Below are 21129 nucleotides of genomic sequence, written 5' to 3' on the forward strand. Positions count from 1 at the left end.
GATACCCATCCAGGTCAGACCTGAAATGATTCATATACATAACATCATATGGACTGAGCAGGTTCTAGCTATATATTTGGAACATACGCATAATGCAAGTAAAGAAAAAGAGTGTATGGATCTGAGAGACAGCAAGGTAGAGGAATACATGGGAGGGGTTGCAGGGGAAAGAGAGATGGGAGAAGCAATATAATTAGATTTGAATTTAAAAATATTAAATAAAATAAGCCCCCCCCCAAGAATACTAAAGTCGGGGGTTGATCAGTAGGTAATGCATGCTTGGCAGACATGGGGACCTGAGTTCGGATTCCCCAGCATCCCTGTGAAATACTCAGCATGGGTTCACTGGACCTGTGATCTCAGCTCTCAGTAGAGGCAAGGGGTCTGAAGTAGGGAAGACTACAGGGGGTGTCAGCCAGCCAAGCTAAAACAATATGGTGGTCACAGGTGAGAGAGCCTGCCTCAGTGAGAAAAATATGGAGATGGTTAGAACATTCACTCATTTGGCTTTCGTATGTGTGAGCAAGGACACACACTCATGCTCTCTCTTACACACACACACACACACACACACACACACACACATAAACAAACACACACACACACCCATACACTTAGATTCTGTCGGATACTTTCCCATATATTTTAAAATGATTAGACTTTTGTTCTTTATGAATCTGGCATCTTGCTTAAATTGAGTTTCAAATATTAATTCGCTGACACTCCTAATATAAATCCCATTTGACCATGGTGTATAATCCTATTTTATATGTTGCAGCAATTGGTTTCCTAGTATTTTGTTAAAAATTTATACAAATGGCTCAGTGATTGAAAGCATGTGCTGTTGTAGAGAACCCAGACCTGCGTCCCAGGACTCACATTAGGCAGCTCATGACAGCCTGTAACTCAAGCTCCAGGGGACCTCTGCCCTCTAAGAGCGCCCTGCACTCACACACACAAGCCATTATAATATACACAGTGTAAAACAATAAAAATAAATCTTTAAAGACTTATACAAGTATGTTTATAAAGGCGATTTGCAGTTGTTTTTTTTTTTTTTTTCTTAATTTTTTTCTTGTGATATTCTCATTTTGAAATCAGGGCACACTCATGTCACAGAGTGAGTGGGGAGATAAAGCCTTATGTTTCACTTTTGGGAAGATTCCACCAAGGGTTGGTGTTTCTTGGCTGCCAGAAGTTACCAAATGGTGACTTCTGGGAAAGCCATCTGGAACTGGCCTCCTCTTTGTAGGAGGTTTCAAAATCGATAATTTCATCTCTTGACTTAACGTGGCTGTTACTCACATTTTCTACTTCTTGGGTTCGTTTTAGTGATTTGCCTTCCTAGAAATTTGACAATTTCACTTAACTTATCACATTTGTTGGCACACAGTCAGCTCTCGAGCTCCCTTATAACTCTTTTTTTTTTCTCTAAAGAAAATAATCTTTCTTGATTTGAGAAAATTGGGGATTCAATTCTGCCTTAGTTATTTTAGCTAATGGTGTGCCAATCTTACTGTTTTTCCCCAAATACATTACATTTTAACAAATACATTCTGATGGAAAAGGGTCTTGTGTAGCCCAGGCTGGACCAGAATTTGCTTTGTAACTATGGATGATCTTGAGCATCTGGTCTTCACATCTCTACCTTCCAAAAGCTGGGATACATTACTCCATCATCATGCCTGATTTGATATCATCCTGGGGATCAAACCCAGGTTTTTGTGCACAGCAGGCAAGTACTGTACTAACTGGGCCAACCCTCAGCACAATTTTATTGACATACCCCTACATAATGCACTCATACACACATCTCTCTCTCTCTCTCTCTCTCTCTCTCTCTCTCTCTCTGTGAGTGTGTGTTTTGTATGTGTGTATGTGTGTTTGTGTGTGTACATGTGTGTGTTTGTGTGTATGTGTGTGTGTTTGTGTGTACGTGTGTGTGTACATGTGTGTGTTTGTGTGTATGTGTGTGTGTTTGTGTGTGTATTGTGTATGTGTGTGTGTTTGTGTGTACATGTGTGTGTTTGTGTGTGTTGTGTGTATGTGTGTGTGTTTGTGTGTGTGTTGTATATGTGTGTGTGTTTGTGTGTGTGTGCTGTGTATGTATATGTGTGTGTGTTGTGTGTGTGTGTATGTGTGTGTGTTTGTGTGTGTTGTGTATGTGTGTGTGTGTGTTTGTGTGTCTGTGGAGGCATGTAGATGTATGGTATGGCACCTGTGTAGAGGTTTTAATCTTGGGTGTATGCTCTTCTTCTTGTGCCATTGTTGCCTCTGCACACCTCAGCCTAGCTGGCCTACAAGTGTCCAGGGATTCTCATATGTTTTCGTCCCATCTCACTGTAGGACAGATGGATGTCATCTTGCCTGACTTTATATAGATTATGGATATTATTATAGATACAGGGCACCCAAACTTAGGTCTTTAGGCTTCTCCGGCAGGCACCTTACCCACTGAGATAGCTGCCTTCTCAACCCTTGTTTGTTTGCTTTCTTAAAGGGCCATCTTCTGGTTTTAATTTCCTTTGTTTTTCTACTCTGCATTTCAGCTCTAGTCTTTATAAGTTCATACTTGCTGCTGGCTTTGTGTTCAGTTTTCTCTTAATGTTTTGGCTTTTTAAGGAGGAATTTTAAGCGGCCAAGTTCTTTTCTTTGGTTTTTAAAGCTATTTTTCACAGCTCCGGGTTTTCCTTCACGTGCATCTTTGGCTGCACACCATTGGTCTTGGTGTGCTGTACATTTCTTTCCATTCATTGCAAAGTACTTCCTTTGTGAGTAATTCACATTGTAAGTAATTGCAAGGTGACTTCCTTTTCCTCTGTTGTTTTGTTATCTGTGTGTTGCTTAATTTTCACATCTTTGTCACACTCCCCAATTTACTTCTGTTTGGATTCTTTAATTCTGTATGGTCAAAGAACATCCTTTTCTAGTTCATGCCAATCATTTAATAGTTGTTAGTTTTAATTTGTGGTCTAGCATAAGATCTATCCTAGAGAGTGGTCCATGTGCCCTTCAAAGAATCACTAGCATTGCGCGCCATGTTCTGCAGTGTTTGGGTCTAGGTGACTTGTTGCACGGTCGTCCTCTTAGCCTTCTGCCTAACTGGTTTACCAACTATCGAAAGTCAACTTTGTACCTATTACTAAGGTTTCCAATTATTAGAGACTTATCTACTTCCCTTTTTAGTTGTATCAGGTTTTGCATATTTGTATTTTTTGAGATGGACTCTTTTTTTTCCCACCATCATGAGATATTCTCCTGTGCCTTCAGTAATGTGGAACCCCTTGTCTACAAACAAGTTGGGACTTGGGAGGTTGTCCACAATGCCGCCAACCCATTTTCGCCTAAAGTAAAACTCCTGTCCTGAGCGTGGGGGCAAGGAGGGCAAGGTTGGTCCTTCCAGTCGTATCAACTGTGGTAGGACTTCTACAGCACAGAGAGAGGAGGACTGGGGGCTAGAGGTGAAAGGAGCTGTTTTCTTTTGTCCCAGAAGTTTGGGGAGAGTTCGTACAGTATGAAACTAGAGAGGTATTGGAAGTGCATCTGGTATCAAGTGTTACAGACTCTCAGTGTTCTAAGGAGACCTGGTAGACTTGTTGGAAGGCATTTTCTCCCTCTGCATTATGCTTTCAGGGGAATTTCCAGAGAGTTTAAACATATTTTACCAAATGCTCTTTGGAGTGAGTCTTCTATGTTCCACATTCCAGTTCTCAAGGAACCTTCTTCTCCATGACAATTTTAAAGAGAGAGGAGTGGGGAGAGAAACGGGACTAAGTAGTGTCTGTTTTGGCTGAGTACAGCCTTGCAATCTTAGACTGGGAGGTTACAATGACCAGAAATGACGACAAACAAGACACAGTCCTCAGCAGCAGCAGATGCTAAAGAAGTTAAGAGCTGGCTGCTGAGTGGCCACGAATATGCCTTTCAGTTCTCAGACAGATCAATCCCATTACTCAGCAACTCGAAATGACGGCAGCAATAAAAGTGCAATTGCATTTGTTTGAAGGCCTAACCCAGCTCTTGGCTTCAAATTGCTTATAAGCTCTGAGGGTAAACGACAAGTGCTGAGGCTCATTAGAATGAGGGTATAGAACTAAAAGCCAATCTCATCATTTAGTTCAGGAGGAAGTAGAACCTGCAGGGGATGAAGCATTACCATTCCCAAGACAGACAACTTGTCCAAAGAGGACCTCACTGGACTGGCGGTGAGTTAATGGGCATAGACTTGCGGTGGAGGTGCGTGGGTGGGGTTGGGGGATGGTGAGAATGGAGATCAGATGCGCAAGTTAGACATATTTACTGGTTCAAGGTATTTGCTTGGTGATGTGGTTATCAAAATCCCAAAGGCATGCCACCAAACCAGGTAAGGGTACAAGACAAGAAAAGACATTGATGAGGTATTCTTGGTAGATTACCAACTCTAGAGAGATTATGGCTACATATCATAGTCCAGGGATACTGAGGCACATGACAGATTCCCAATGCCAGAGGGACACAAAATCAGAATGAGACCAAGCACTGAACCTCGCACGGATGAATCATGAAGTGTAGGCACTGGCTTTATGGTTTTTTTGGAAATATTGTTTTATTAATTCTTTGAGAATTTTATATGAGAGATCTTGATCACATTCACCCTCCCACTCCTCCTCCTCCTCCCAGCTCTTCCCAGATCCATCCCTTTCTTCCTACCCAACCCCAATTTGTTTTAAAAGAGACTGTTTCATAGCAGATGTTCTGATCCTCTGACTCTTAAATATCCCTTCCTTCTTCTGTAATGTTCTCTAATCCTTAAGTACTGGGGTTGTGTTATAAATGTGTTATAATGGGGGATAAGCACATCCCCGTTAGTTGATCTACGTACTTTGGCCACGTGGCCTTTCCTGTAATGATCTGTCTGTTGCAAAAGAAGCTTCTTTGATGAGGAGTGAGAACTGTATTCACCAGCAGATATAAGGATATGCATTTAGAATGAAATTAGAATCAGTATGTCTTAGGAAAGTGACAGTGATAAGTCCTCTAGGTCCTGTGTTTCACCCCCATAGGTGATTGGCTGTCAACATTGCCAGGGATCATTGTTGGTTACTCCCAAGATGCAATTTCTGTTATTGCACCTTTAAGAATATCTGGCTTTTCTGCTCACTGTATGGTTTCTAGGCACCACAGCTGGATAAGATGAATTTTGTCCCTTGGCGGCTTGCATGGTTTTCTCCCAATACTACGAGTTGATCTTTAGGGATGAAGGCAGCTTCCAGGTCAGGTTCAGACTGATTCTGCAAATTTCTGTGCCAAAAATGTGTGGTGTCTTCAGTAGTAGGGTCTTCCCTCCTCTTTCTGGAAGGATCGAAGGGAAATATCAATAACCTATATTTGGGGGAGGCTCTTAGCTTCTTTTTTAAAAATCTTATTTATTTATTTCATGTATGTGGATATACTGTCCCTGTCTTCAGACATACCAGAAAAGGGCACCAGATCCCATTACAGATGGTTGTGAGCCACCATGTTGTTGCTGAGAATTGAACTCAGGTCCTCTGGAAGAGCAGTCAGTGCTCTTAACCACTGAGTCCTCTCTCCAGCCAGGCTCTTAGATTCTTCTGACCAATGACTCAAAAGGAGGTTTTACCTATGGGCTTTAAGATTTTTGTTGACAAAGTTCTGTTTGTTCTAAGCCTGAGATCCCTAGGGGGCTAATAGATTGTAGCTATAGGCATTTGACATCCTTGCTGTTTTTAATGGGAGGATCAGGAAATAATCATAGTAGTTAACATCAGTAATAAACTCATATATTACAACAGCTCCACTGTAAACACACATTACAAGCCCCATGAAGCATCCACACCATCCCTATTCTAGACACTGGAAAATAGGGTCAGAGGACATTTGCACACATACTGAAACCAGGGCTTAATCCCAGGCAATCTGGATCCTTGGCTTATATCTTAACCACTGGACTCGATAGCATCGGGTTACCTTTGAACTCATTTCCTCATCCTTAAACTGGAAGAACAATTGATCCCTTATTAGATTGTAGTGGATGGTGTCTGTCGGAGTGCATATAAGCCAGAAATTATGGCTGCTGTGTGCTTTATTCATGATGGCACCAACTCCCAGGCTGCCCTCAAATACAACCCCTTCTGTCTGCTTCTTTAATAATTGAAAATGAGCCAGAGATGGAAGGCTTCACCTCGGCAATAATGTTTTACTTCTTAAGCTGGGCAGAACATGCGGATAATCATTGCATTACTCCTTAAACCTTTCTGTATAGCTCAGACACTGTAGAATAAGTAGAGGAAATTAAAGAGATGTGTGTCTAGTTGTGTGATGTGGGTGGGCATCAGAATTTGTGGCCCCAGAGTGGCTTAGCATCATCCTGTCTGGCTTTGGGGGTAGGGCGGATGGATTACTGTGCCTTTCTAGAAACAGTTTAGAAATACCTGGAAAGGAAGCCCAGGTTTCAGGCGGTGGAGTTTCTACTCTGGGAAAGGAGAGGGGGGAAATGTCAGAGGTAAATTAGCAGAGTACTTTGTGTTAGAAAAGAGCAAGTGAGGAGGGAAAAAGGAGAGCATGTTGTCAATGCAGTTTCAGGCTTGAGGAGGGCAAGGCCATGAGAAGGAGAGATCGGCCACTTAGTGAAGCAACTAGAACGTCCCGCGAGAGCTCCCATAGAGCAGTGTCAAGATTTAAAAACAAAATTCTGGCCCACAAAGTATATATTCAATTGATTTGGTAAAGGGTGGATAGTAAGGGGAAATCGGGACCCTTTATAAGGATAAAAAGAGACACGAAAGCACACTCCTAGTAAAGTTTTATTTAGTTCCCTGGAATCTTCAGGGAAAGAAGGGGAGACATGAACATTACAAAACTCAGCTCAACAGAAAGGAAGATACAGGCCAGTTGTTTGGTAGAAGCACTGTATTCTGTCTCTTGTGTTTGAGCTAGATTTTGATATCTTGGGTTATTTGAAAAAAAAAATTAATTTAAATGACTCCCTAAAAGGAGACCAAGGTCCCGATGATGACTTATCAGGGAAAGAGTTTTGTGTCTGCCTGTAATTCCATTCCAAGAAGAAGGAGATGAGGTAGCCAGGGAGATTAGTCATATTGAATTTCATTAAGAGGCACTTCCTCAAAAAGAATATTCTGGAAGACTGATTAGGTGTGATTGAAGGTCCTCAATGTCAACCTTAGGATTCCACGGGCACGCACATAGGTGTGTGAGTGTACACTTGCACACACAGACACACAGACACACACACACACACACACACACACACACACACACACACACACACACAAATTAAAGAGACCAAGCTGGTCATGGTGATATGTTTCTGCAGCCCAGCTCTTGGAGACTGAGGCCAGTCTTGACACTGAAGTTACACAAGTCTCTGCTCACCCACTCTTTTGAAGAAAGTGACTCAAGAGCTGACTTTTTTTTTTTTTGGAAAGGACATTCCCAACCCAAAAAAAGTACAACAGAATGATGTTAACGTCCTCAAGTTCAGGTTTGACTTTGACAGTGCAATCCTAAACACGTTACTCTTGTGCAGGAACTCTTGGAGCATTTGGCCACTTTTCTCAAGGGCCCCTCTTATGCCTTTGATCCCCTCACCCCATTCTCTTTCCAAGTTCTCATGGTATCTTCATTCTTACGGCTGCCTACTCTCAAGTGGTTGACTGCTCAAACCCTTCCTGCGTGCCTTACACACAATGTCACCGGCTCTTCTGATTCACTCGGGGCATAGAGTTTATGCAGTCACCCCCCTCCCCACCCTTTCTCTGAAAAATTCATGATTACACATTACAATCCGTTTGCATTGTCGTCCCAGCAAATTGATTATGTGCCAGGAGAGAAACTATGCCATTGATGAGGCAAGGAGGGAGCGACCCCGGTGCTGAGGAGGAGATGAAACAAGAGCAGACCTTTCATCTGACTCTTCCCGGGGTAACCTCTGATCTGTGGGGGCTCAGATAATGAATACCTGAAGCAGAGAAACCTCTGTTTTCAACTCTTAATGGGGTTTCTCACACTTGCCCCTACTACAGCATTCACAGAGCCGAAGGGGTGGTCAGCAAGCCACCTAATAGCAGGTGTTAGGGAAACCACTGACGCTCAGGGACATGGCTGCTTCTTGTTAGTGCCACAGATAGGGGATAGGCAGAGCTTCCCGACGCAGCCTGGTGGAGCTCCTTCTGCACGGGTTTCGCCCCGATGGAGGCCGGCATGTTATTTGCCTGTATCTGTTGTCGGTTGCCGAATAACAAATGTCACACAAAGGTTTCCCAACTTCTCGATTGAAAATAAGCAACAGCCATTGTCTCCTGGAAAAGAACGTCAGGAGCTCTGCAGCTGTGGGGCAGCTGGAAGGTAGCTTGCCAAGGCCTGGAGGATTGCTCCACACCCCCATAAGCTGACCTGTGCATCTGGGGTGGGGGGCAAGGTGCTTGTTAAATGCGTGCTACCTTAAGGTTTCTGCTGACATGGCCTCTGATTGATTCTTGCAACACTTCATCAGTCACCTTAGGACTGTGAGGGAAGTGGCTGTGGTGGCCAGGAGGCGGCAATCTTAGAGACTGGCTCCTACTTGGCCACTGCATCGAGAAGAAAACATTTCTGATCCCCTGACCAAAAAGGGGAAGATAAGAGATTTGAGGGGGGGGGGAGAGGATGGCTGGAAAGAAATCATCGTGACACATTTTCTTTCTGTGAAGCTGGGGCTATGGTTGTGGTTTAAATGTAAAATGCGCCCATGGTCTCCTGGGTTTGAATACTCAGACTCCACCTAGTGGCTCTGTTCTGGTGGGCTGTGGAACCTTTAGGAGGTGGGGCCTCTCTGGAAGAAGTGGATCACTAGGGGCGGGCCTTGAGGCTTTATTGCTTGGCCTTGTTTCCTGTTTATTTTGTGCTTCCTAAGTGGCAGGTGGAATGAAACCAGCTAGCTTCCTGCCTGCACTGCTGTTCCTTCTCTGTCTGCTGTCCAGTCTTCTGTGACTTGCTGAACGGTCTCCCTCCGTCACTGTTAAGTCAAAGCAATCCCTTCCTTCCTCAAGTTGCGTTTGTTGGGACCTTGTGCCAAGGCAATGAGAAAGTAACTAAGATACACAGCTTCTCTTTTCCCCCCTTTAAACTGGCTGTGAAAGCTCACTCCCGCTCAGCCCCTGCTCACTCCTGCTCCGCCCCTGCTCACTCCCGCTCCGCCCCTGCTCCGTTTTCACATCCAGCATCAGTTTCCATGTCTCTAGTGTCTTGGTGTATGGAGCCCTTCTACGGTGTCCTGTAGGAGGGTGAGCATTCAGTGATAAGAGCTGAGTCTGTGGTATGTCCCCCTCTACTAAATGAACCTGTGGAGGATGACATGTTGGAGGTGTGTCCTACTGACTCACTCGCTGCTGAGACCAAAGACTTGGGAAGGAGCAGCTTCATGGAGGATGGGTTTACTTTGACCGATGATTTGAGCACACCATGGTGTGGAAAGAAAGGTCTGGGAATGACTCTCGGCTATGGTCACAGGTCTGTGTTCCCACCTCTGTGGACCCCGGAAGCAGAGAACAGTAAGAACTGGGGCCCAGTTATAAGACTCAAGCCCCACCACCCAGCAACCCATTTCCTACGGCTGAGCTGCACCTTTCCAAGGTTCATAGTTTTCCCCAAACAGAATCAACGCCAGGGCAAGTGTTTGTGCTCATGAGCTCACTTACGGTGGACATTTCACATTCAAGCCATAGCAGGATGTCACAGCAGGTCTGGCTCCACTTGGAATGTTGACACGACTCGGGATGCTGAGACATGGCGGCCTGCTTCCTAAGCATCTGCCATTCCATTTACACCTCAGAGAGAAGGTTGTCAGAGACAAGACAGTGCTGTTAGAAAGCCCCAGGGTTTCAGGGGTGGGAAATTAAAAACAACCACGTTGTTTCTAAATCCAATGGCTTTCTGGATCATTCTCTGTCATGGTTGTCCCCCAAATTTATACTTTGAAGACCTTACTCCCAACCACCTCAGAATGTGACTATATTTATATATTGTCTTGAAAGAGCAGATTAGGACCAAGCCATATACAGAGGGGGACCCTGTGCAGACACAGGGAGACATTAGACATCTCCAGGTTAAAGAAAAAGATCTCAGGAATAAAACCAAACTTGCCAGTCCTTTGATTCCAGACTTCTGTCTTCCATAAGCAGTAGGCCATAGATCTGTTATTTAGGCTGCTACCTCTAGGGAGCTTTGGTATGGCAGCTGGCAAACTCTGAACAAGGCATTTTCCTTTACTCTTGACAATGTCAGATGTGTACACACTATAGTCTGACCACTTTCCCCACCATTATCCCTTCCCATCCCTGTACCACTCACATGGAATCTCTTCTTCCTAAGTCTCAAGAGTCCCTCCTATTTTCATCCCCACCCCTCTCCCTCTGTTTGTCTGTCCCTCCCTCCCTCCTCCTTCTATCTATCAACACCCATTGAGTTTAATTAGAATTTCTTTCATAAGCACAAGTGAGCTGCTATTTACTGGACTACACCACTGCAGAGTATGATCCCAACCATTCATAGTCCATAACTCTCTGAGAGCTACACACCCCCTCTGTTTCCCTGTCTCCGCCTCGTCTCCTTCTATCAGGCAGATCTACATCCACATCTATATATGATAACTCATCACCAATGATGATTGCTGATGGCCTCCACCTTGTGCAGGTGTTTTGCAGCTAGCTGCAGCTGCTATGAGGTCATGAGCTAATGGCCATTCTGGACAAGGTTTTACGATCCTGCATATGTCTTGCAGTGTTGAAAAGTCTGCATGTGATGGATATCAGAAGGTATGCAGTCCGGGTGGTCCTCTTATGCCAATTAAGTCAAGATGTCCTTCTCTCGGGTACCTGCATTTTTGCCCCGGGGTGGTTTGACTGGAAAGGGGTGGGATCCCGGTGTCCTCTATCTTTAACTCTGCCAGATACACTGGTGCTGGGCACACCCTTACATGCTGACCCTGCCCACATTGGATACTTTGGGTGGCAGATGGGAGGCCAGGCCTGAGTGGGGAAGCCATCTGAGCTCCTCTCCTCAAGGGGATAAGAAGATGGAGCTGGCATTCCTTCCTCCTCATTGCCCTTTCTTGGAGGAATCTCAGAGGGAAACTTCCACAAATGATGCATTAAACTTTCAAATTTACAGCATACTTTGCAAGTCTACTGTACCTTAATAACATAACACACCACAAGGTTGGAGAGAGTTCCTTTGAAACATTTTATGAATTCATGGCTTCTGTACCCATGGTCTCATTCTCATTCCCCACCACAGATGCTCACAAACTCAGAGATTTACATATTCATCTCTGTAGAAATACCACCTTGCTCTCTCTGCAAATATGGTTTATTATCACTTTAAGAAAATTTGTAGACCTGGCTACCTCGTTGCAGATTAATGAATATTTGGATAGATGAAACCAGCTCTTCCTTGACAAATTCTCTCTTCCTAAGTCAAAAGGTCAGGTGACGCCACAATTCTCTTTCCCTTCCGTGGTCACCCTCCAGGCTGCTTGGGCGAGCTAGAGAAGCTAAGGAAGTGATGGCTGGCTGAACCCGGGCCTGGCATGGCTATGGGCATCTGGGACAGAGTGATAAGTGCCATCTGTGCCCTCTTCCCTCATGCCTCATGGCTTGGAGCAGTAGTGCTGACCCCAGGGATCTCTTCAAAGTAATTGGAAGCCACCTATCACGTGCTGCAGGAGCAAGCCTCCAATGAAATAACCTTGGGCAAGCTATGGTTGGGGGAAGGTTGTGTGCAAAGCACCCTATCCACTTTGCCTGGTTTGTGTGCCCATGGATAAGGTCAGGACCGGTATCTTACAGCATCTCCTGTAGTTTCCCATGGAGTACACAGTGGTCCCTCACGGAGAGAAACACCTTAATCACACACACTTTTGGCTGGCCCCCTTTTCTCTAGATCACTTCTCTATTCCCAAGGTGCTAATTCTGGCACTTCTCAAATAAGTTATTAGCATTTGGATCCAGCTTCAGGGTCTGCTTCTTAAGGGAACTTAGACTGTATCCCTCTTCATGCTGTGAAAGACTTGGTTTCAAACTTTGTATATAGTCAGCTTATTGCTTTGGTCCAGTGAAGGGGCCAGAGCAGACCCTGGTGTAAATTTGTTGCTTCAGGCCACATTTAAGGCACACATCTTAAGACACAGCCAGTGGGTTTTAAACAACCCTAAGGGGCAGAGATTGCTTTCTCATTTATAAATTCTGAAGGATAAACAGAAGAGTTGAGCTAAGGAAGTGGAGGGGTGAAAGAGAAACTCGAAGCTCTTCTGTACTTAGATGCTTCATACACTAAAAACGACTTAAATTTGAGCCGACCCAAAAGATACAAGCAACAGGAAGAAGTCCTCCATGTTTCTCATCTTGTTTCCACCTTACCAAGCTGCAATGTAAGAGACAGATGCAGAAATAAACACGTAGCTGTACAATGCATATCAATGCTCCAGTCAGAGGCAGGAGGAATCTTTCATTGTAGTCCCTTAGAATGTCAGAATTGGAATAGGGATGTGTGAATGTAGAAGTGGCTGGGGAGGGAAAGAAATCATGGGAGGGGGAGGGAGAAAGAAGGAGGAGGAAGAGGAAAAGAAGGAGGATAAGGAAGATAATGAGGAGGAAGATGGGGAGGAAGAGGATGAAGGGGAGGAGGAAGAGGAGAAGGAAGAGGAGGAGGAAGAAGAGAAGGAAGAGGAGGAGGAAGAGGAGGAAGAAGAAGAGGAGAAAGAGGAGGAAGAAGAGGAGAAAGAGGAAGAAGAGGAGGAGAAAGAGGATGAAAGAGAGGAAAATGAGGAAGAAGAGGAGGAGGAGGAGGAAAATGAGAAGGAGGAGGAAGAGGAAAATGAGGAGAAAAAGGAGGAAGACTGTCATGGTAGTAGCAAAATAATAATTCCTAATATAATTTCACAGTGGAAGAGTCAGTAGAAGCTTTTGCAGTCCTCAACAGCTTTTTAAATGCTTGGACATATGGACCAATACAAACATATTGTCATGAACAGAGAGGAATGCTCATGGTACATTGCCGCCTTTAAGGAAATCTATGTTGAGCTAAAGAAACAAACCAAGAGAATGTGTTTAATCTACATTATATACCTGTAGAAAATCTTAAACATAAAAAAAATTAAAAAGTTTGAATGGAAGATCCCTGCTCTTAGAAGCCGGCAGGTGATTCAGTAAAAATATCAGTGCCAGGAATGGGATATCTCCCTATGAACTGCTGGTTAGAGAAGCCCCTGAGGATTCACAAAGGTTACAGGCTATTTATGTAGCTGTTGGTTGTCAACCAGAACCAAATAGTAAGACCTATTGCTAAAGATAACACCTTCCTTCCTTCCTTCCTTCCTTCCTTCCTTCCTTCCTTCCTTCCTTCCTTCCTTCCTTTCTTTCTTTTTATTTTCGTGTTATAGAGAAATCACATTGGAGGAACTGGGCTGGAAATCTCACTTCTGGCTGGATTTCCTAGTGATGGAAGGTACTGTGAGGGCTGCTGAGAGGGAGAACTGACTTCAGCAGTCTTATTTAGATGTGACCCCTGTATGCCATGTCATCTGTCTGCCAGGCAGGATGTACCCACCGATGCAATAGTGGCATTACCATCATGGGAGTCACCATCTTATTACACATTCAATTCTGATTGAGTTTGTGGCTCATTCAGCAGAGGGGATTTATGTCTGGGACTGTAAGCCTAGTTAAAAGCCTGAGACCTAGGAGGTCATTTGCCTTAATAGCAAAGTGGTTGCTCTTTGTTTTGCTAAATGAATGTGGTTCAACTGTCTGTTTGCCTTTGAAATATTTATGTTTATGTTCATAGGTAGTCAAAATATGTTATGTATACATATGGAAACAACAGTGAAAATCTATTGATGTATATGGCAAACCATCTTGCTTTCTCTTTCTCCCTCTCCCTCCCCCTCTCCTCTCCCTCCTCTTTCTCTTTCTCTCTCTCCTCTCCTCTCCCTTCTTTCTCTTTTTCTCTTCATTCCTCCTCTCTCCTTCTCTCTCCTTCTCTCTCTCTCTCTCTCTCTCTCTCTCTCTCTCTCTCTCTCTCTCTCTCTTCTCCCTCTCCTATTTCTCTCCCCCTCTCTCCTCTGTCTCCTTCTTTCTCTTTGTCTTTCCTCTCCCCTCCTCCCTTCTTTCTCTGTCAGGGCCGCATGTCTGGCTTGAACTTTCTGTTTAGCTAAGGATCTGATACTTTAGCGCTCAGCTCTCAGGGTCTGAGATTCTGAGCATGCACCACCATTCCTGGCTTATATGACATGAAAGATGAAACCCAGAACTTCATATCTGCTAGACAAATACTCTATCAACTGAATGCCATGCCTGGTCCCATGATGGGAGCATTGCTGACATTCCTAAAGATACTTGCTCCCAAAGAGCTGCAAGTAACACTCCCAGGACGATTCCAGAAGAAGGTGTTGTTACCACAGAAATGTCAATGGTGTGTGTGTGTGCCTCTGAAAGCCTCCCAGTGTGACAGACAAACTGTGAGGTAGAAAGCAGGACTTCTGATGGCCATGATCTTGGGTGGGTCTAAAATGGTGTGTGTGTGTGTGTGTGTGTGTGTGTGTGTGTGTGTGTGTGTGTGATGTGTGTCTGTGCATGTGTGTATATATGTGCACTCATGTATGTTTGTGTGTGTGTGTACACTTGTGTGTGTGCCTTAGTTCTTAACAATTTTTTAAAAATTAAAACTTTATATAAAAAAGCATTTACAGCATAACAGTATAAAGAAAATACTTTATATAATAGCCCAATGGGTTTATACTTTAAGTATTATTAAAAGTCAAAGAAGTTTTAGAAATCGAAAAGTTCACTAAGTCAAAAGCTTTCAGGAAGCTATTGTTTCTGTTGAAGAGAAATGTTCATTTAGTATGGGGAAAAGGAGAATTTTAAGGAATCCAGTGAAGTGATCATCAGACTTGGCACACAGGCATGACCTAGGCCTGTACACCTGGGTAGTTCCCTCAGCTCACATTCTCACCCTGAGCAGTTTGCAGTCCACTCATGGCAGCCCTTTACAGCCACCGTTCAGTCATCTTTGAGCCATATGTTTATTCACTTTCCTGTGTTTGTGTGTGCAGGTACCTCTTTCTGTGCCACAGTCTACAGTACTGAGCAGAGATTCATGTGTAGATGTAGCCTACAGCAGCAGCCACATCACACAGCCTAGGTGGGTAGTAGGCTATACCATCTGAACTTGTCTATGTACAGTTTGTGATGGGAAATCATCTAAGTGATGCCTTTCACAGAATGTCTCCCTGGCTAGGTTAGTCATTTTGTTGCTGGGCTAGAACTTATTCTGCCTCATTGTTTCAGACTTCCAGCCCATGGCTGCTTCACTTCATTGTTTCTAGATAGAAATATCACAGCAGGGAGAATGTGGCAGAGCAGATCTGGCTGCGTTGTTGGTAAGCAAGAAATACACATACACACTGAGAGGAGAGATGATGAGGCAAGGCAGGAGGGAAAGAAAAAGAGAGAGGGCACCTACCTAGGTGCAAGATATAGCTTTGAATGCCACACTCTGGTGACTGTCATCCTCTATAGCCCAGTCATTTATGAAATCAATAGATGAATCTACCTGCGAGGGCACCACCCTCATGTTCCAGCTACTTCTCCTCCATGGTGCCCCCCGTAGGGGAGTAAGCCCTCAGCATACAAAGCTCGTGTAATGCAGAGCTGTATGCACACACACTTTCCAGCATGGTTTGATGACAATGGGGACCAGACATGATGGCAGCTCTACACAATGGACCCCTGGCAATCTGGACAGTGCTCTCTAAATGCCACCAATATTTAAAGGGAACCAGGGTTCTAAGGAGAACTAGTTGATCCCAAGCCTCAAGAGTGGGGCATCCAAGATGTGGCTGGAACAGTGGGTTGGGGACCTAATGGAAAGCAAACAGAAGTCATTTGGGTAGAGTGCCTCATGGCCATGGTTGGAACCAAGTAGAATTACAACTACAGCGATACCTGCCTTGCATTTCAAACCAGAGAATAAAATAGAGACTTTTTAAAAATGGAAATTCCTGGATCCACTCTATGAGGTTGACATTATTATCCCCAGCTTACAAATTCTGAAAGCAAAGGGGGAATTGAAATTCAAACCAGGTTCAGACGCATCCAAATGCAACTCTGCAACAGCACACCTCTTCATGGCGCAAAGTCACACGGTGTCTCTGGGCGCCTAAGATGCCCACATCCATCCTGGGCTGAGTACTATGCATTTTCTCATTTCTTCTCCTGTCTTTCCAGGAACTTGACCTCTGGGTCTCGATGAACCACCATTGTGTTGACTCTGCCAACTTCAGCCAGAGGCCTTGTACCAGGGACATCATGATAAACACACTCCGTACAGAGTGTGCAGACCCTGGGAGACTTGGTCTTGCTAATCTGTTTTGGTTGTTAACTCGGATGAAGTCTGAAGTCCACTGGGGAATTCTGCAGGGGTTGGAGGTGGGATAGCAGGGAGTAGTGAGGGCTGGGGTAGAAATGGGACTTCCCTTCCTTAATCATTTGTGTGCCTTCCTCAGTTGGCTTGAATTTCCTGAGGGTCATAGGAGTGCAGAGCATTCCCATACTGCAAAAAAATAAAATAAAATAAAACCCAGATGATGGATGGTCCCAAACAGCAAGGAGGGGAAGCAAGGCATTCCTCTCCTGCTATCCCTGGACTGCAGATAAATTGTATCCGTTTTGACTGGGGGTAGTGGGGTTTTGGTGCTCATGGAGTTGAGGTGGCAGCCTACCAGACCCTCTTCTCCCTGCAGCAAGGTAGCTGACCGTGCTGACTGGTTTGAAAAAGAAGAGCCAGAAAGCAGGAGTCTGTTTCTCTCCCCACAAACCTATAGCCCCAGGGTTTGGGGAGCTCCAACTCTTGTTGGTACAGCTTGCTCAGAGACAATGAAACCCACCCAGACATGCGCTACTGGAGTGCTTGTTCTTTGCTGCTTGCATGGTTAGTACCTGGGGTTGGCTACAGATGGATTCAGAGGTGGGAGGATGGAGGAGATGACCTCTGAAGGCTCCTTCCTGCTGTAGTTTTGAAATACATGCTGGTATTTTGAGTTCTGATAAAGCTGTTACTTGGCACTGTCAAAGCATGTGACAGGCTGACATCAGGGAACCCCCTCGCCGGCTTCTCTCTCCCATCACCTCTATAAACAGTCTCATCCATTGACCATCTCATGGTTGTGTCTGTCCTCTCTTCTCACGGCCTTCCTTCATCCTAGGGCAGCCATAATTGATGCGAGAACATCCTAGTGGTCTCCTGCCTCCGTTTCACACTCTCTGATCCTCCCCTTCCATGAGCCACCAGAAGTGCAGCTCTAGGCACACGTCCCCTCGTTCAAGCTTTCTCACGCTCCAGTGCTGCACAGATATAACCCAAGTTCTGCCTCTCAGAGCACAGCCCTATGCAACCTCCCCACCCAGCTTCTCTCTCCAGCTTTGTCTCCCCTGAATACTCTGCTGGGAATCCCAACCTACAGGATTACGGCTCCTCCCTGTAAGTCTCTAAATAAGACTTGATTCTTCTCCCTTCAGTAGGGTGCTTACACAGACTACTATTTACTACCAGAGCCCCAGCAAAAATCTCCTCATCCAAAGGCCAGAATAGAGGGTGTTATCAACTATCACTCAGAAGCTCCCTGGCATGCTCCATGAGGCAGGCTCACTAGACTTCCTACGAGCGGGTCCACAGGACTCACCAGACACTATTGAATAGACCTACTGGGTCCTTCCTGCATCTTCCACTTAGCATCTCCATTCCTTAGATGCTGCTGAGTTGTGAAACGGGACAGTACGTTCCCAGGATCTCAGGGATTGTGTGGAAGAAAACCAAGTTTGATTTTGGCTCATGCCTGTGACCCCAAGGTCATTCCACACTTACTACATGAATAGCAGAGAGCACTTCCACGCTACGGTTTTGAGCGGGAGGGCTGAACTTCTGAGTTGTTGTCAGCTATCAGAGCTTCCTTTGATCTGGGAGGGCCTGCAGGTTGCCCAGGTACACTCTGAGTGTGACCACCTATTTTATTTTGGTGAATAAAAATTTCGGAGGTGAAGCCAACCCCGGTCATTTACATGCCTTCTGTGGCTGCTCTCCATCTGTTTTGGGAGAGGCAAGCAGTGGTAGCAGAATTCTTGTGGCCCATGAAGACTAAATCACTTACTATCTGCCTATCAAAAAAGCTGCCTATCACGATACCTGTATAACTCTAGCCAGGGGATCTGATACCCTCATTTAGACTCTGAAAGTACAAATGCTCGGGTGTGCAAACACAACAACAACAACAACAACAACAACACACCTAAAAATAAAAAGATGAAAGCTTGCATAGTCTTATCAGATAGGCTTGTTCCAGAAATTCCGAATTATGCCCTACTTTACAAGGTATCTCTCTTGTAAACAGAAGCTGGGTTGGGCAGCACACAGTAGCCAAGGGAGTGTGAAGGACCAGGCAAGGGACAGAGCCAGTGTTTGCGTGACTCTCTGCTTCTACACCTACCCCTCTCTGCCATCCCCTCCCAACTTGGCACCTGGGTCTCAGCTGTTGGTTTGTGGCACTCACAGGCTTCTCTGAACCCCCAGCATCCTTGATCAGCCTGTTCTTTCAGGAACTGCGGATTGGCTGTGCAGTGCCCAATGCTAGCTCGTTGTCTTTATTCAGATGCCAAGGCTGAAAGCCCACATCTCCCCCAGCTGTTGTCACACTATGGGCCTGATCTTTCCATGCTGTTTTCAGAGCCACAGACAGAGTTAGTTATAAAAGTATGTTGGTAAGTCGGATTGGGAAAGGTGAAATACCCAGGGTGGAGAAGAGCTGGTGTGTGTGTGTGTGTGTGTGTGTGTGTGTGTGTGTGTGTGTGTGTGTGCAATTGTACCTGCACAAGGTATTGGGATGTGGGAGTGGGAGACAGGCTTTAGGTGGGGAAAAGAAGGTGAAGAACCCCGGGAAGGTAGGGTTGGGCAGGATTTTTGGCAGTGAAGAGTGATTTAAAATCAATTTCCCAGCCAAGAAGAATCCCTCTTGCCAGGGTGAAATACAAAGAGAAACAGAAGGGTGAGCAGAGCTTGCGTGGCGCCACGGTGTGCCTCAGGCATCCGCTCCTGCTTCTGAAGTAAATAAACAGCCACCTCCACAGGCAGCCAGAGCAGCTCTGTCATTACAGCAGGAGCACGTGCCAGCTGCCACCAGCTCTGGTCACTAGACCATGGACATCAGACTCAGGAGAAATGAGGTCTCAGAGGCTGCTCTGTCTCCAGACATGACCGACTTTGTAGCAGGCCATCTTGGGCATGCTCCTGGCATATCTACCCTTTAGCCTGAGATTCTGAGATCAGAATTGGTGACAGAAACCCAGTTCAATTTAGTTTAGGCTATAAGGAGCTCTACTGATTGGGATGACCAAATCTTAGGTCAGAGGTGGGTTTGGCCGCCCAAACACTGTTAGGACACACACTTCGTCTTCCTGGATGTCAGCTGTCTTGGATTTGAGGGGCTTTCTCCATAGCTGCTCCTGGACTCATAAAGCTCAGGTTTTGCTAATTAAGAGGGAAATATTAGTTTAGTAATGTGTGCAGTTAGAAGGGAATGTTCTGCTTGGGCTCATGGTTTGAGAGGGATAGAGCCCCACCCATAGTACAGCAGCAGCAGGAACTTGAGGTGGTGACCACCTTGTATCTGCAATCAGGAAGGAGGGGGAGATAAATGCTGATGCTCAGCGTTTCTTTCAGTCAGGAACTCCAGCCCATGGGGTGACGCTGCCAATAATCAGAGTAGGTCTTTCTTGTTAAACCTTCCGGAGAAGTTCCCACAGACAGACCCAGGGGTGGGATTCCATGATGAGTCTGAATCCAGCCCAGCGGACAATGAAGATGAGCGACTGCATATACTTTCCCCAGATGCAATTTGAGAAATCCGGAAAAGGGCCCTGAGGGTGGGCGTAGTGTGGACTCATGCCCTCTTCTGCACCCAGACCCCACTCAAATGAAACATCTGGGTTGGGAGAAACAAACCAGGTCTCAAGGGAGTGGGCATTTGATTCCTGGGAGAAGGAAGATTCTGGACACAAATCAGCATGTCAGCCATAGAGTCAAGTTGGGGTGCCCCTCCCCTCCATCATTATTTCTCGAGTTACTCGAGCTGAGACCAATCCCATCATCCCCTAGCCCCTCCCAGCAGTCAAGTTCTGTCTATGCACAGATCTCCAGGGCCTTGTCCTTACCCTACCTTCACCCCTCATCCTCCCCTGGACTCCATGCCATCTGGTCTCTGGTTTCACTTTACCATTCAAAACCATGACAGGTTAGAGGGGCATGCTCAAAGACTGCTTTCGCAGTGTCGTGACTCACCTCACTGTGCAGGTCTCTCCCTCAGGTCGCACGACTCTCGACTGCAGCTTTGGGACAAGCTCCTGCCCTTCAGTGTATTCTCCAGCTTCCTCCCTGAGCCTCTGCCTTTGTTTGTTTGTTTGTAATAAAATAGCATCTTCTCCAACAATTGGATTTTCTTCTCACTCATGCCCTGCTCTGGTAATTTTAACTCCTCAAAGAGCTGTGTGAAAAAGATCCTGGTGACTGCCGAGAGAGAGTAGAACCCACTTGTGGTAGCCGCCTCAGTCAGGGCAGCATTCGTGTAAAGGAGTACAGACAACTTAGTATGGTTCACGGGGTCACAAATGGGGTGCAGGGGGAGGGGAAGGTGGTAGGGACCGAGCAGAGCGCCTCAGACTAAACCTGAAGGGTTACTTCTGGACCTGTCAGCGTAACTGGTCCAGCTGACGGGATTGGCCTCAGCACAATGCTGAGAAATTGATAGTTGGTTTCACCTCTGAATCCTGGAATGACCTTCAGCCTCAGGACTAGTATTAGGAATAGAGAAGGAGCTTTTCTGTGTAGGAGAGAACTATGCCCATTCCTGCCATCTGGAAGGCAGACAGCGAAACTACAAGTTTCATTCAGAGCAGCAGAAGGAGGTGGACTTACATATTCTTCCAAATGCTAAGCTGATGTGACTCAGGGAAAGTCTGCACGGGAGCCCAAGTCTTCTTGTGCCCGGAGGACTCTGGGTAGGATGAGCAAGCCATTCCACTGTGG

The sequence above is a fragment of the Micromys minutus genome, assembly GCF_963924665.1.
Source record: "Micromys minutus genome assembly, chromosome: 9".
NCBI classification, from domain to species: domain Eukaryota; kingdom Metazoa; phylum Chordata; class Mammalia; order Rodentia; family Muridae; genus Micromys; species Micromys minutus.